Source organism: Symphalangus syndactylus, chromosome 22, assembly GCF_028878055.3.
Source record: "Symphalangus syndactylus isolate Jambi chromosome 22, NHGRI_mSymSyn1-v2.1_pri, whole genome shotgun sequence".
NCBI classification, from domain to species: domain Eukaryota; kingdom Metazoa; phylum Chordata; class Mammalia; order Primates; family Hylobatidae; genus Symphalangus; species Symphalangus syndactylus.
Window position 1 is genome coordinate 49,291,692 of NC_072444.2, and position 14,106 is coordinate 49,305,797.

Below are 14,106 nucleotides of genomic sequence, written 5' to 3' on the forward strand. Positions count from 1 at the left end.
GTGCCTGCCCCCAAACTTGGCTAACTTTTGTATTTTTAGTAGAAACGGGGCTTCACCATGTTAGCCAGGATGGTTTTGAACTCCTGACCTCAAGCGATCCACCCACCTCAGCCTCCCAAAGTGCTGAGATTACAGGCGTGAGCCACCACACCTGGCCGACTTTCCTTTTTTGCTGTTTTGTTTTTCTTCTCCAAGTTATTGGTAGAGGGACCTAGTGACTTTATGAATTGGCGGCAGAAATGGGGCACTGGGGCACACATGGAATGAAGAAGGCTAACAAGATTTCTATTCTTAAATGCTCAGCCTTGAAATAACTCAGAGCAATATAATGCTAGGTGGCAATAGATCCCAGGCACTTGAAATTTACAGTCAGCCTGGCACGGTGGCATGAGCCTGAAGTCCCAGCTTCTGAGAAGGCTGAAGCAGGCAGAGAAAATCTACAGTTAACTCATTGCACTTAAAGAGAATGGCAAAAATCCAAAATTATTAAAGGGGTTTATACCCTACTGTTAACTTTTTTTTTTTTTTTTTTTTTTGCGACAGAGTCTCGCTCTGTTGCCCAGGCTGGAGTGCAGTGGTGCAATCTCGGCTCACTGCAACCTCCATCTCCTGGGCTCAAGCAATTCTCCTACCTCAGCCTCCAGAGTAGCTGGGATTACAGGTGCCTGCCACCATGCCCAGCCAATTTTTGCATTTTTAGTACAGATGGGGCTTCACCACATTGGCCAGGCTGGTCTTGAACTCCTGACCTCAGGTGATCCATCCACCTCAGCCTCCCAAAGTACTGGGATTACAGGCATGAGCCACTGCGCATGGCTGGAGTCTCACTCTTTTTACCCAGGCTGGAGCGCACTGGCGCGATCTCGGTTCACTGCAGCTTCCGCCTCCCAGGTTCAAGCGATTCTCCTGCCTCAGCCTCCTGAGTAGCTGAGATTACAGGTACCCAACACGACACCCGACTAATTTTGTATTTTTAGTAGAGACGGGGTTTCACCATGTTGGCCAGGCTGGCCGTGAACTCCTGACCTCAGGTGACCCACCTGCCTCGGCCTCCCAGAATGCTGGGATTACAGGCGTGAGCCACCACGCCTAACCTCAGCCCACCAATTTCTACACTACTACAGGACAGAAACTACCACTATCAAATGCCCTTTAAGCAATTGGGTGCTTAGGAAACATCTTTCCAATAATTGACAATTGGTGAAAATATATTTGCCAAATGGGTTTGGGTCACCAGCAATACAACATTCCGATGACATGAACCATGAAAATATTTACCTTATGAATTTGTGTATGAAAATGAAGAAATATAACTTCAGTTAATTTTACAATATTTATGGGCAAATTTTTTTTTTTTTTTTTTAAATAGAGATGGAGTCTCACTATATTGCCCAGGCTGGTCTCCAACTCCTGGCCTCAAGCAGTCCTCCCACCTTGACCTCCCAAAATGCTGGAATTATAGGCGTGAGCCACTGTGCATGGCCAAAGCAGTTCTGGTTTGGTTTATGTTGGTTTTTAGAGACAGGATCTCACTGTGTCACCCAGGCTAGAGCGCAGTAGCATGATAATAGCTCACTGCAGCCTCGAACTACTGGCCTAAGGTGATCCTCCCACCTTGGCCTCCTGAGTGACTGAAACTATAGTAACTTGCATGAGGCCCGGCTAATTTTTTTTTTTTTTTTTTTTTTTTTTTCTTGAGACAGAGTTTTGCTCTTGTTGCCCAGGGTAGAGTGTAATGGCATGGTCTCGGCTCACTGCAACCTCCGCCTCCCAGGTTCAAGTGATTCTCCTGCCTCAGCCTCCGGAGTAGATGGGATTACAGGCATCTGTAGCCACCACGCCCAGCTATTTTTTTGTATTTTTAGTAGAAATGGGGTTTCACCATGTTGACCAGGCTGGTCTCAAACTCCTGACTGACCTCAGGTGATCTGCCTGCCTCCCAAAGTACTGAGATTATAGGCGTGAGCCACCGAGCCCAGCCTTTTTTATTTTGTTTTTAGAAATGGGTCCTCAGTATGTTGCCCAGGCTGGTCTGGAATTCCTGGCCTCAAGTGATCCTCCTGCCTCAGTGTCCCAAATTGCTAGGATTACAGGCATGAGCCACTGCCCGTGGCCAGCAAGTAATTGTATATAATTACATACAGTGTATATAATGTTCTTAGGTATATATTAAAATGATGGCTCTATGTAAAAAGAAAGTTTCGGCCGGGCGCAGTGGCTCACCCCTGTAATCCTAATACTTGGGAGGCTGAGGCAGGCGGATCACTTGAGGTCAGGAGTTTAAGACCATCCTGGCCAACATGGTGAAACCCCATCTCTACTAAAAATACAGAATTAGCCGGGTGTCCTGTCGGGTGCCTGTAATCCCAGGTGGGAGGCTGAAGCAGGAGAATCACTTGAACCCGGGAGCTGGAGATTAAAGTGAGCTGAGATCGCACCATTGCACTCCAACCTGTCAACAGAGCGAGACTCCATCTCAAAAATAAATAAATAAATAATTTTACACAAGAGAACTTTGCTTTACTACCACAATCACTGTAAACACAATCTGTAGCCCTTGGTGTTCAGTGTACATTTCCTGTTTTCCAGTCACTGGGCTATTTTGGTTTTATTTCTTATTCATGAGGCCTGAACTATAAACACGAAGTAAACACTGGATTTAGAATTTGGAGCATTTTTCTACTTCAGCTAGTAAACCTCAACATTTTGGAAATATTTTTCAAGTTATATGTAAGTGATCTATTTCTGTCCTTTTTCTCTCCAAAACAAATAAAAACAAAATAATAAACGATTTGGCTAGTTAGGGTTTACCTGAGATCAGGAATTAATGTCCCGTCCCATTGATCCAATTAGGGAATGTTTCACATACCTATCTACAAATTTATCCTGTTGCAGTAACCAATCTGTTTCATAATTAAGTAGCTTACCAATTATTGCAGTGGCCTGTTCTGCTTCAATTTGTATTAACAAAAAGAAAATGAACTTGTAGCAGTATTGCAGACATTACTTTTCTTTGCTGATAGGAGCCAATTTTGGAATCTCCCCTGTTATAAATAAATGCTGTCAACCCTACAAAGTCCAGGAAAAGAAATTCGGACATTTGATACTTGCCAAACATAGTTTCCACAGCAAATGTGCCATGAGTAATGCTGTTGTTTTCTGTAGCTTCATTCACAGGTTCTGTGACTTGGTTATTCAAAAGAGGAGTTCACTGGTTTTGGGGAAAGTAGGACTCTTGCAAGAGGAACCAGGGGAAATATCCTAATTATTTGTCCCCAAAGAGAAAATGTTGAGATGTTTTTGGCAGTGATGCAGGATACTCATTGGCAGTTTTTTATTCTGAAGGACTGTGTTAATTTTTCTTCTATTTCTCCTTTAACACTTGGCTAGATGATAAATATTGTGGCTTTTCTCTAATTAGCTTTTTTTTTTTTAAGACCAAGTTTCGCTCCTGTCACCTGGTGTGGAGTGCAATGGTGCGATCTCGGCTCACTGCAACTTCCGCCTCCCTTGTTCAAGCGATTCTCCTGCCTGAGCCTCCCGAGTAGCTGGGATTACAGGCATGAGCCACCACACGCATCTAATTTTGTATTTTTAGTAGAGACGGGGTTTCTCCATGTTGTTCACGCTAGTCTCGAACTCCCGACCTCAGGTGATTCGCCCACCTTGGCCTCTCAAAGTGTTGGGATTACAGGCATGAGCCACCGCGCCCAGCCTTCTAATCAACTTTATAAAAAACGAAAACCACTGCCAAGGCATTCCTGGTATAATTTTAAAAACTGCACCCAGTAGTTTAGTAAATGCAAACTGTATAACTTCCCTACCTTGCAAATTTGTGCTTAGCCAGCTATCTGATTTGATGTTAATGTAGAAGCAGCCATAAAAAGGCATCTTATTCAGTCGGCTCCTTATTTCCCTGTGACTTTTTTTTCCATTTAATTTATTATCTGAATAGGTAATACATGCAAATGGTATGAAAATTCACATGGCTTGAGAAGGTATCTCTGTCCCAGGCATTGCTCCTCTGCCCCAGTCCCCTGACCAGCTTGCTACTCAAGTGGACATGCCACCATCCTCCCCAGCTTCCCAGGCAGTATCCCCAGTGATAGGGACAGGGCTGGCACATCACATTTGTTTAATGAATGAATGCATTCAAAACATTCGTGAGTGCCCACCATGTATCAGGCACTGGGGATCAGCAGTGAACAAAACAAAAATTCCTGACCCCATGAGGCCTATATTCAGCATTGTGAGACAAGCAATTACCAGATAAAGAAGTAAAGAAGGTCGGGCACAGTGGCTCACACTTGTAATCCCAGCATTTTGGGAGGCCGAGGCGGGCAGATCACCTGAGATCGGGAGTTCGAGACCAGCCTGGCCAACATGGTGAAACCCCATCTCTACTAAAAATACAAAAAAATTAGCCAGGTGTGGTGGTGGGAGCCTGTAATCCCATCTACTTGGGAGGCTGAGGCAGGAGAATTGCTTGAACCCGGGAGGCAGAGGTTGTAGTGAGCAGAGATGCCATTGCACTCCAGCCTGGTTGACAGAGGAAGACTCCATCTCAAAAAAAAAAAAAGAAGTAAAGAAGTACATTCTGTGGCACAAATGGTAAGTACTGTGGAGAAAAATAAAACAAGAAATGGGCTTAGGGACTTCTAGAGGTGGAAGTGGGACTGCCATTTTCAGTGGGTGATCAGGAAGGCCTCATACTGAACATGACATTTGAGTGGAGACCCTTTTGAGGAAGTGAGGGAGCCATGCAGAGATCTTGGAGGAAAAGCTTTTTTTTTTTTTTTTTTTTGAGACGGAGTCTCGCTCTGTCACCCAGGCTGGAGTGCAGTGGCGCAATCTCGGCTCACTGCAAGCTCCGCCTCCCGGGTTCACGCCATTCTCCTGCCTCAGCCTCTCCGAGTAGCTGGGACTACAGGCGCCTGCCACCACGCCCGGCTAATTTTTTGTATTTTTAGTAGAGACGGGGTTTCACCGTGGTCTCGATCTCCTGACCTCGTGATCCGCCCGCCTCGGCCTTCCAAAGTGCTGGGATTACAAGCGTGAGCCACCGCGCCCGGCCGGAGGAAAAGCTTTTAAGGCAGAGGGAACAGCAAGTGCAAAGGCCCAGAGGCCAACCAGGCTGGGTTATTATTTTTACTTTTTTAGAGTTGGGGCTCACTCTGTCATCCAGGTGGGAATGCAGTGGCATCATTATAGCTCACCACAGCCTCGAATTCCTGGGCTCAAGCATTCCTCCCGCCTTGGCCTCTTGAGTAGCTGAGACTACAGGTGTGGTTATTTTAGAAACAGCAAGGGCACCAGTGTAGCTGGAACAGAGTTGCCAAGGGGGAAGTAGAGATGGACAGTAAACAGGTGTGTCAGGACCGTGGAGGCCACTGTAAACCATTGGCTTTGACTCTGAGTGAGTCAGGAGCATCAGTGGGTTTACAGTTTAAGAGATCAATGCTCAATATTGCAGCACTGAGAATAGACTGTAAGGACACACAGGAGGTTGATGCTATTGCAGTAATCCAGATGGACGTCAGTGGCGGGTTGGACCTGGTGATAGCAAGGAAAGTGAAAAGTGCTCACATTCTGGATAAATGTTGAAAGTAGGCCGGACGTAGTGGCTCACCCCTGTAATCCCAGCACTTTGGGAGGTGGAGGTGGATGGATCACTTGTGCCCAGGAGTCTGAGACCAGCCTGGGCAACATAGAGAGACCCCATCTTTACAAAACATAAAAAATTAGCTGGGCATGGTGGCACGTGCCTGTAGTCCCAGCTACTTGGAAGGGTAAGGCGGGAGGATAACTTGAGCCTGGGAGGTCGAAGCTGCAGTGAGCTGAGATCACGCCACTGCACTCCAGCCTGGGTGACAGAGATTCCTCTGTCTCAAAAAAAAAAAAAAAAGTGGCTGACAGATGTAGCTGATGATTTTGATATGAATGTGAGAGGGAAAAAGAGGAGTCAAGTTTGACACCGAGGACTTTGACCTGAGCAACTGGAAGAAGGGAGGTGCCTTGGCTGAGATGAGGAAGGCTGTGGGAAGATGTTTGAAGGAAGAGTAGAGATCAGAAGTCATGCTTTAAAAATGGTAAGTTTGATGCTCGTGATAGTTACGGGGTGAGACAGAGTGTGCAGCTGGAGAGAAGCCTGTGGTTCACAGGAGAGTTCTGAGCTGGAGACATCAGTTCAGGAGACAGCCATGAGACCCAGTGAGATCAAAAAGGAGCAAGGGCCCTGGAGCCCTCTCATGTCTAGAGGCCAGGACAGTGGGCGGGAACCAGCAGATGACACCGAAAAGTAGAAATAGCGAGGTGAGGAAAAAGCCAGTGCGCTGTGTCTCGAAAGTCAAGTGAAGAGGCTGTTACCCAGGGGGAGAAAGTGATCAGCTGGGCCCCATGTTGCTAGACTTGTTAAGATGCAGTCTGAAAGTGGACAATTGGATTGAGCAATCTGGCAATGACCTCTCACTAGGAGAGCTAAGCAAGTTTCCAGCCTTGAAATTGTATAATCCTTTTAGTTTTTTGGGTTTTATTTTTATTTTTTGAGGCTGAGTCTTGCTCTATTGCCCAGGCTGGAGTGAAGTGACGCCATCTCGACTCACTGCAACTGCCGCCTCTTGGGTTCAACCAATTCTCGTACCTCAGCCTCTTGAGTAGCTGGGATTACAGGCACTCACCATACCCAGCTAATTTTTGTATTTTTAGTAGAGACGGGGGTTTCACCATGTTGACCAGGCTGGTCTTGAACTCCTGACCTCAATCCACCCGCCTCAGCCTCCCAGAGTGTTGGGATTACAGGCGTGCGCCATCGCGCCTGGCCTATCCTTTCAGTTTATACAAGCTATTATATTTCAAATTAAACAATGAAGGAAGAGTCAGATAACGCTAAAGCAGTCCCCTCATCAGAGGTAACATGGCACCTCCCACATCGAAGAGCAAGGGTAGGAAGCATGGAGCCCCCCAGCTGTTCTTGAAACTATGACTGCCCTCATCATTTTTGGGACATTACTTCTACCTGAGCCCTCTTGATTGGAGTCAAAATTGAAACCCAAGTCAGCCTGATTCCAAGGGCTATGTCCCTTTCTCCTTATGACATTTTTATTTCTTTTTAGAGCAAAATGTTTTCACCAGCTTCTGGAAGTTACAAATCCATTTTCTTCATCTTTTGCTCTGCTTTAGAAAAATGTGAAACTGCATGGCCGGGTGCGGTGTCTCACGCCTGTAATCCCAGCACTTTAGGAGGCCAAGGTGGGCGGATCACGAGGTCAGGAGATGGAGACCATCCTGGCTAACACGGTGAAATTCTATGTCTACTAAAAATACAAAAAAGATTAACCAGGCATGGTGGCAGGCGCCTGTAGTCCCAGCTACTCAGCAGGCTGAGGTAGGAGAATCGCTTGAACCCGGGAGGCGGAGGTTGCAGTGAGCCAAGATCATGCCACTGTACTCCAGCCTGGGCTACAGAGTGAGACTCTGTCAGAAAGAAAGAAAGAAAAAAGAAAAGGAAAGAAAGAAAGGAGGGAGAGAAAGAGAGAGAGAGAAAGAAAGGGAGGGAGGGAGGGAAGAAGGAAAAGAAAAGAGAAAGAGAGAAAAAGATGTGAAACTGTACGGTAGGGTAGTTTTCTTTTTCCAAACATTTTTTGTGCTGCTTATTGGTCTGAAAAATATTTTTCTAATCAATAATTATATACTTGAGACATTCATGGACAGGCTAAGAATGAGAGGATCCCTTTGGAAGGAACAAGGCAACAAAGACCCCAGTTCATAGAAGATCATACTTTTATTAGGGAGCTTGCCTCAAACTTCTCCTGTGATGCTTAGCATCCAAACTGGTGTAAGGTAAATGATTCCTCCTAGCTGAGTCCTTGTCCTGTGCTTAACCGTGCGTCCCAGATCAGTCCTGTCCATGGTTCTTATTCTCTTTACTCTGACTTAGTGGGATTGGGAGCAAAGAATGCAGATTTTTTTTTTTTCACTCTGTTGCCCAGGCTGGAGTGCAGTGGCGTGATCTCGGCTCACTGCACTTCTGCCTCCCTGGTTCAAGTGATTCTCGTGTCTCAGCCTCCTGAGTAGCTGGAATTACAGGCGTGCGTCACAACACCCAGTAATGTTTTTATTTTAGTAGAGATGGGGTTTGACCATGTTGGCCAGGCTGGTCTCAAACTCCTGACCTCAGGTGATCCACCTGCCTCAGCCTCTCAAAGTGCTGGGATTACAGTTGGGAGTCACTGCACCCGGCCGGGGTGCAGATTTTACATCTACCTCTACAGACCATGGATTTAGCCACAGAAATTCACCTGTGGCATATCAGAGTATAATTGGCACAGTGTTTTCTTTCTTTATTAACGGTATATAAATTGTGGAGTGTCTTACGTCCACAAGCGTCTTGGATTTGATGAATTATGATGCTGGCCACATGCTGCAAGCTGTCCAAGGCCCTATCTAGGCTGCTGTAGGTGCCCCACGGTTGCTATGCTCACCTGTATCTCTTTTAGTCCCCAATACGTCATGTTTTTCTATCAGTGTTAGCTACTTATTTTCTTACTTCCCCCATTCATTCAATGAAAATCGTTCTCCATAACTCATTTTCCTTCTTTGGAAATGGCACTCTGTAAACCAGAGGCATTGTCTTTTATTTCTTCTCTTACTGGATTAATTTTTTTGCCTCCCAGGAAATGAAATTAACTACATTCCATAAAGCCCCGGCTGCAGTGGTGGGGAAGGCAGGAGACCCAAGGCAGAAGTCAGGGATGGAGACTGTCTTCCGGGCATGTGGGAACTTGCTGGGGTGCCATGGTGTAGCCCCCTTCCCTCTCTGAGCCTAGGCACTTGTATCAGGGAAAGAAGTCACTGAATTTGCCAGTCAAGGTCCCTCCTGCCCTAACTTCTAGAGTTCATTTGAGCTCCACAAATCCTCACTGGAGAAGAAGTTCTGATGTGACCCCCAGCCTGCCCTGGTGAGGGACAGCTCCAAGACTGTGCTGACCAGAGCAATCAGTGCCTCCTCTCTGGCAGAGTAAATAGCCACAGTCAACGCACCTCCCACAACCACGCTCCTCCAGTACCTTGACTGATCTGTCCTACTTGTCACAGATCAGTGTCTAACATCAGAGAGCATTTCTGAGGTACAAAAACTGGGAACACAGGAAGGTGGGCACAAACTCGAAAAGCCAGAGGGACAGACCCCACTGTAATTGTTTACCATCTGTCTCCCTCAGACTGTGTCCCGTTCAACCTTGTGCCCACCCCCACCTGCTCCCCCACACTTGGCAATCAACTGCACAGAACAGGTACCCAGGAAGTGCCAAGGGAGTGAATAGTTCAGATGTGGGCGTGAGAGAAGTGCCCAATGAGTTCATTCATTGGAAAGGAGGAAATTATCTGATGCCACTGTGGGTGTTAGGGAAGACCTAAGATTCAGCACACCATGCTAGGAAACGCCTAAGAAACACAGGAGGACTGTGGCAGACGTCTGCTGTTTCTGGTTCCCAGCCTCGTTGGCCTTGCACGTTTGCCTCCCAATTTTCTTTGAATTCACCACCTCTCCCCACTCTAGTCAACCCATGCGAGTCTCCCTTTCAAATCAACCCATGTGAGTGACCCCAGCAAGAGGTCCTGCCAGCGGCAACAAGGCCCAGGCCGCAGGGACAGACATGTTATGAAGTTTGAGCAAATGAGAGTCCTCCCTAGGACTCTTGCTAGAACTACTGGGGTAGGCACACTTCCCACAGTCTCTCCAAACTTGGAGGAGCAGCTGGCGGCCCTTTCATCAGCACAGGGAGCCCTGACCCAAGAATAAAGCCAGCCCCAAAGAAAGCCAAACCAAGAGATGGAAGGACATGGTTTCCTGATGCCCTTGTCTGAGTCCCTCAATCTAGCCATGCATGACATTCCCTAGACTTTTCAGTAAGGTGTGCTAATAATTTTCTTTTTCACCCCAAAACCAGTTTGAGTTAAATTTCTGTTACAGGCAGCAAAAAGTCCTAATATAGGCAACAGATTTTTTTTTATTATTAATTGGCTGATTTGTTGGGCATAGTGGCACACACCTGTAGTCCCAACTATCTGGGATATGGGAGTACTGCTTGAGTCCAGGAGTTTGAGAGACCAGTCTGGGCAATATAGCGAGACTCTGTCTTTAAAAAAAAAAAAAAAAAAGAAAGGAGGCTGGGCGTGGTGGCTCACTCCTGTAATCCCAGCACTTCGGGAGGCTGAGGCGGGCGGATTACCTGAGGTCGGGAGTTCAAGACTAGCCTGAGCAACATGGCGAAACCCTGTCTCTACTAAAAATACAAAATTAGCTGGGCATGGTGGTGCATGCCTGTAATCCCAGCTACTCAGGAGGCTGAGGCAGGAGAATTGTTTGAATCCGGGAGGCGGAAGTTGCAGTGAGCCGAGATCGTGCCATTACACTCCAGCCTGGGCAACAAGAGCAAAACACCATCTCAAAAAAAAAAAAAAAAAAACCTGGTGTGATTCCATCCTGCACGGCTGTTCTCCCAGTTTAGGGGCTGATGCAAAGGATGAATTGCACATTGTTGAAGCAGAGGCAATGAATTACAAAGGCAGTCCAATTAAAGTAACACTGGCAACTTTGAAAATGTCTGTACAGCCAAAGAATTCCCTTGGGGGCTTTGAAATCACACCACCAGTGGTCTTACGGTTGAAGTGTGGTTCAGGGCCAATGCATATTAGTGGACAGCACTTAGTAGCTGTGGAGGAAGATGCAGAGTCAGAAGATGAAGAGGAGGAGGATGTGAAACTCTTAAGTGTATCTGGAAAGTGGTCAGCCCGTGGAGGTGGTAGCAAGATTCCACAGAAAAAAGTAAAAGTTGCTGCTGATGAAGATGAAGATGATGATGATGATGATGACGATTTTGATGATGGGGAAGCTGAAGAAAAAGCACCGGTGAAGAAATCTATACGAGATACTCCAGCCAAAAATGCACAAAAGTCAAATCAGAATGGAAAAGACAAAAAACCATCAACACCAAGATCAAAAGGACAAGACTCCTTCAAAAAAACAGGAAAAAACTCCTAAAACACCGAAAGGACCTAGTTCCATAGAAGACATTAAAGCAAAAATGCAAGCAGGGATAGAAAAAGCGCATTGAACAGTCCTGGGCACTACTGGTAAATTAAGCCCAAAGATGGGGAGAAAGGAAAAGGAGAGACAAATATAGTCCATACTGAGTGTCATCAACAATCCAGACTGAAGTCCTATTTTAATCTCAATCCCCTTTTCTGATTTGCCACCCATGCCTCTTCAGGCTGGAAATAATCTCGTGCTTGGTTCCCTAAAGCACTTTCTTCCGACTGCAGTGATTCAGTGAACCTTGCCCTTTCCTTTCTATTAATTGTGCATTTGCCTCACCTCTGACAATGTTTTAAGTCGCCTTTGTATCTCCTTAGCTGCTCAATAAATATTTGAATGAATTAAAAAAAAAGAAAAGAGAAAAAGAAAGGAAAGAAAACAGAAAAAAAAAGATAAACTGGCAGATTTGAAACAATTGTAGGTTTAAGAGGAAAGACGTATAACGAATAGCTGGGAATGACACCGTCAGAGATGGGCTCAAGAGCCGTGGTGGGAAGAGGCCCGCTGCCAGCGCCACCCCTGCTCCCGCCCTGCTGACGTGGTCACAGGGAGGGGCTGCAGTGGACTCAAGAACATTCCTGTCATCCTGATGAAGTCAGAAAATAGAAACTTCACTCTTTTGTCTTCCTGTTAGCAGGTGTTTTGAAGCCTTCAAACAGTTTGCAAAAGTCTCAGCAAGCTGAGAGCAGGGGCTCTCGGAAGCCCATGGGGGATGTTTGGCACCTGTTTTGCTGGTAAAATGCGAGAAAGTCCATACGTACTCTTGCCACCCCCAGTGTGACCAGAGGGAAGTTTCTCCCCTCTTTACGTTGTAAATGTCTTGCATAATTTAGCCTCTCTTTTCCTGGTTAAACGTTACCCACAGCTGCCTGCTGAATGGAAAAATGACCAACAAATTACCAGGCAGGTATGTGTCTGTGAAGAATTTCCCACAAACCAGCAGGGATGTTGACCTTTCATTTTAACAACCTGGGGTTGTGAGACCATAAAAATCACTTGTGCAGGGGGTATAGGGTTGCAATTAATTGTTCCTCACAGATGCTACATGTGTCAGGAAGTGAGGGCTTTCTCTGATGATATAATGACCTTCATTCAGCCACCAGATCCTTTAAGCAGGTAACACAAGCCCAGTGGCAGAGTTTTTATTTTTTCCTTTCAAAAGCCATGTTTTCAGAGATTAAAAACTTGTTCTGCTTGCATTGAAGTAGGCCTTAAAAACAAAACAGTTTTTTTTTTTTTTTTGAGACGAAGTCTCACTCTGTCGCCAGGTTGGAGTGCAATGGTGTGATCTCAGCTCACTGCAACCTCTGCCTCCCCGGTTCGAGCAATTCTGCCTCAGCCTCCCAAGTAGCTGGGACTACAGGCATATGCCACCATGCCCGGCTAACTTTTGTACTTTTAGTAGAGATGGGGTTTCACCACATTGGCCAGGCTGGTCTCAAACTCCTGACCTAGGTGATCTGCCCCCCTTGGCCTCCCAAAGTGCTGGAATTACAGGCGTGAGCCACGGCGCCTGGTCCAAAACAGACTTTAATGTCAGTTTATTGCACCTCAGCCTCTCAAAGCACTGGGATTACGGGTGTGAGCCCACCATGTCCAGCTGTTGAATGAGTTTTGACAAATACATACACTTGTGCAACCAGCCCCACAATCAAAATGCAGAATAATTCCATCACCCCAAAGTTCCCTCGTGCTCCTTTGTGGCCAATCTCCTCCCACAACCCCTGGTTCCAGGCTATGACTGATCTCATTTCTGACCCTATAGTTTGTCTTTTCTATAATTTCCTTTTTTTTTTTTTTTTTTTTTTTTGAGATGGAGTCTCACTCTGCCACCCAGGCTGGAGTGCAGTGGCACGATCTCAGCTCACTGCAACCTCCCCTTTCCTGAGTTCCAGTGATTCTCCTGCCCCAGCCTCCCAAGGAGCTGGGACTACAGGTGTCTGCCATCACGCCTGGCTAAACTTTTCTATAATTTCATATGAATGGAATCATATAGCATGGACTCATTTTTCTCTGTTTCACAGACCATAAGCATTTTGAGATCATCCATGTATCAGTAGTTCTTTTTATTGCTGGGTGAAGGAAGCACAGTTTGTCCATTCACCAGCTGATAGACGTTTTAATTGCTTCCAGTTTTATGCTATTATTAATAAAGCACTTATAAACATGTACGAGGCTTTGAATGAACATATGTTTTTATTTCTCTTGGATAAATACGTACAAGTTGGATCTCTGGGTTATATGATAAATTTATTCTAACTTTATAGGAACCTGCCAAACTATTTCCAACAGCAATGTATGGGAGTCCCAGTTGCTCTACATCCTTGCCAATATTTTGTATAGTCAGAATTTTCAATTTTAGCCACTCTAGTGGGTGTTTAGTGATACCTCATTGTAGTTTTAATTTTGGCCCCTCATTTGACAGAGAATAATAGGCAGAAGAGTCAGAGCTTGGACTTCGCACCCATGGTCTTTTGAAGGCCACAGGCAGGGAAGGCAATGCCCATGCACCCAGGTCAAAACATGGGAGAAAATCTTACCCTGTGGAGGAAAAACCCACTTGTGGATTTGTTTCAAAACTTAGTTTAGATCTTTTGAGTTTTCACACTCGTGTGAGATATGCCTCCCTCAAACCTTGTTACTACCTTGGCACATTACATCTCTGATGTGAAAATTAAATAACAAGAAAAGAGGCCGGGCGCGGTGGCTCACGCTTGTAATCCCAGCACTTTGGGAGGCCGAGGCGGGCGGATCACGAGGTCAGGAGATCGAGACCACGGTGAAACCCCGTCTCTACTAAAAATACAAAAAATTAGCCGGGCGTGGTGGCGGGCGCCTGTAGTCCCAGCTACTCGGAGAGGCTGAGGCAGGAGAATGGCATGAACCCGGGAGGCGGTGTTTGCAGTGAGCCGAGATTGTGCCACTGCACTCCAGCCTGGGTGACAGAGCAAGACTCCGTCTCAAAAAAAAAAAAAATAAATAACAAGAAAAGAAAAAAAAAAAAAGCTTAG

At 46.0% G+C, this 14,106-nt stretch overlaps 2 pseudogenes; both read left to right on the forward strand.

Moving 5' to 3' along the window:
* Nucleotides 1-10,328: 10,328 nt before the first annotated feature.
* Nucleotides 10,329-13,952, forward strand: LOC129471993 (nucleophosmin-like; annotated as a pseudogene).
* On the forward strand, nt 13,650-13,763 carry LOC129472799 (uncharacterized; annotated as a pseudogene).
* Nucleotides 13,953-14,106: the final 154 nt, after the last annotated feature.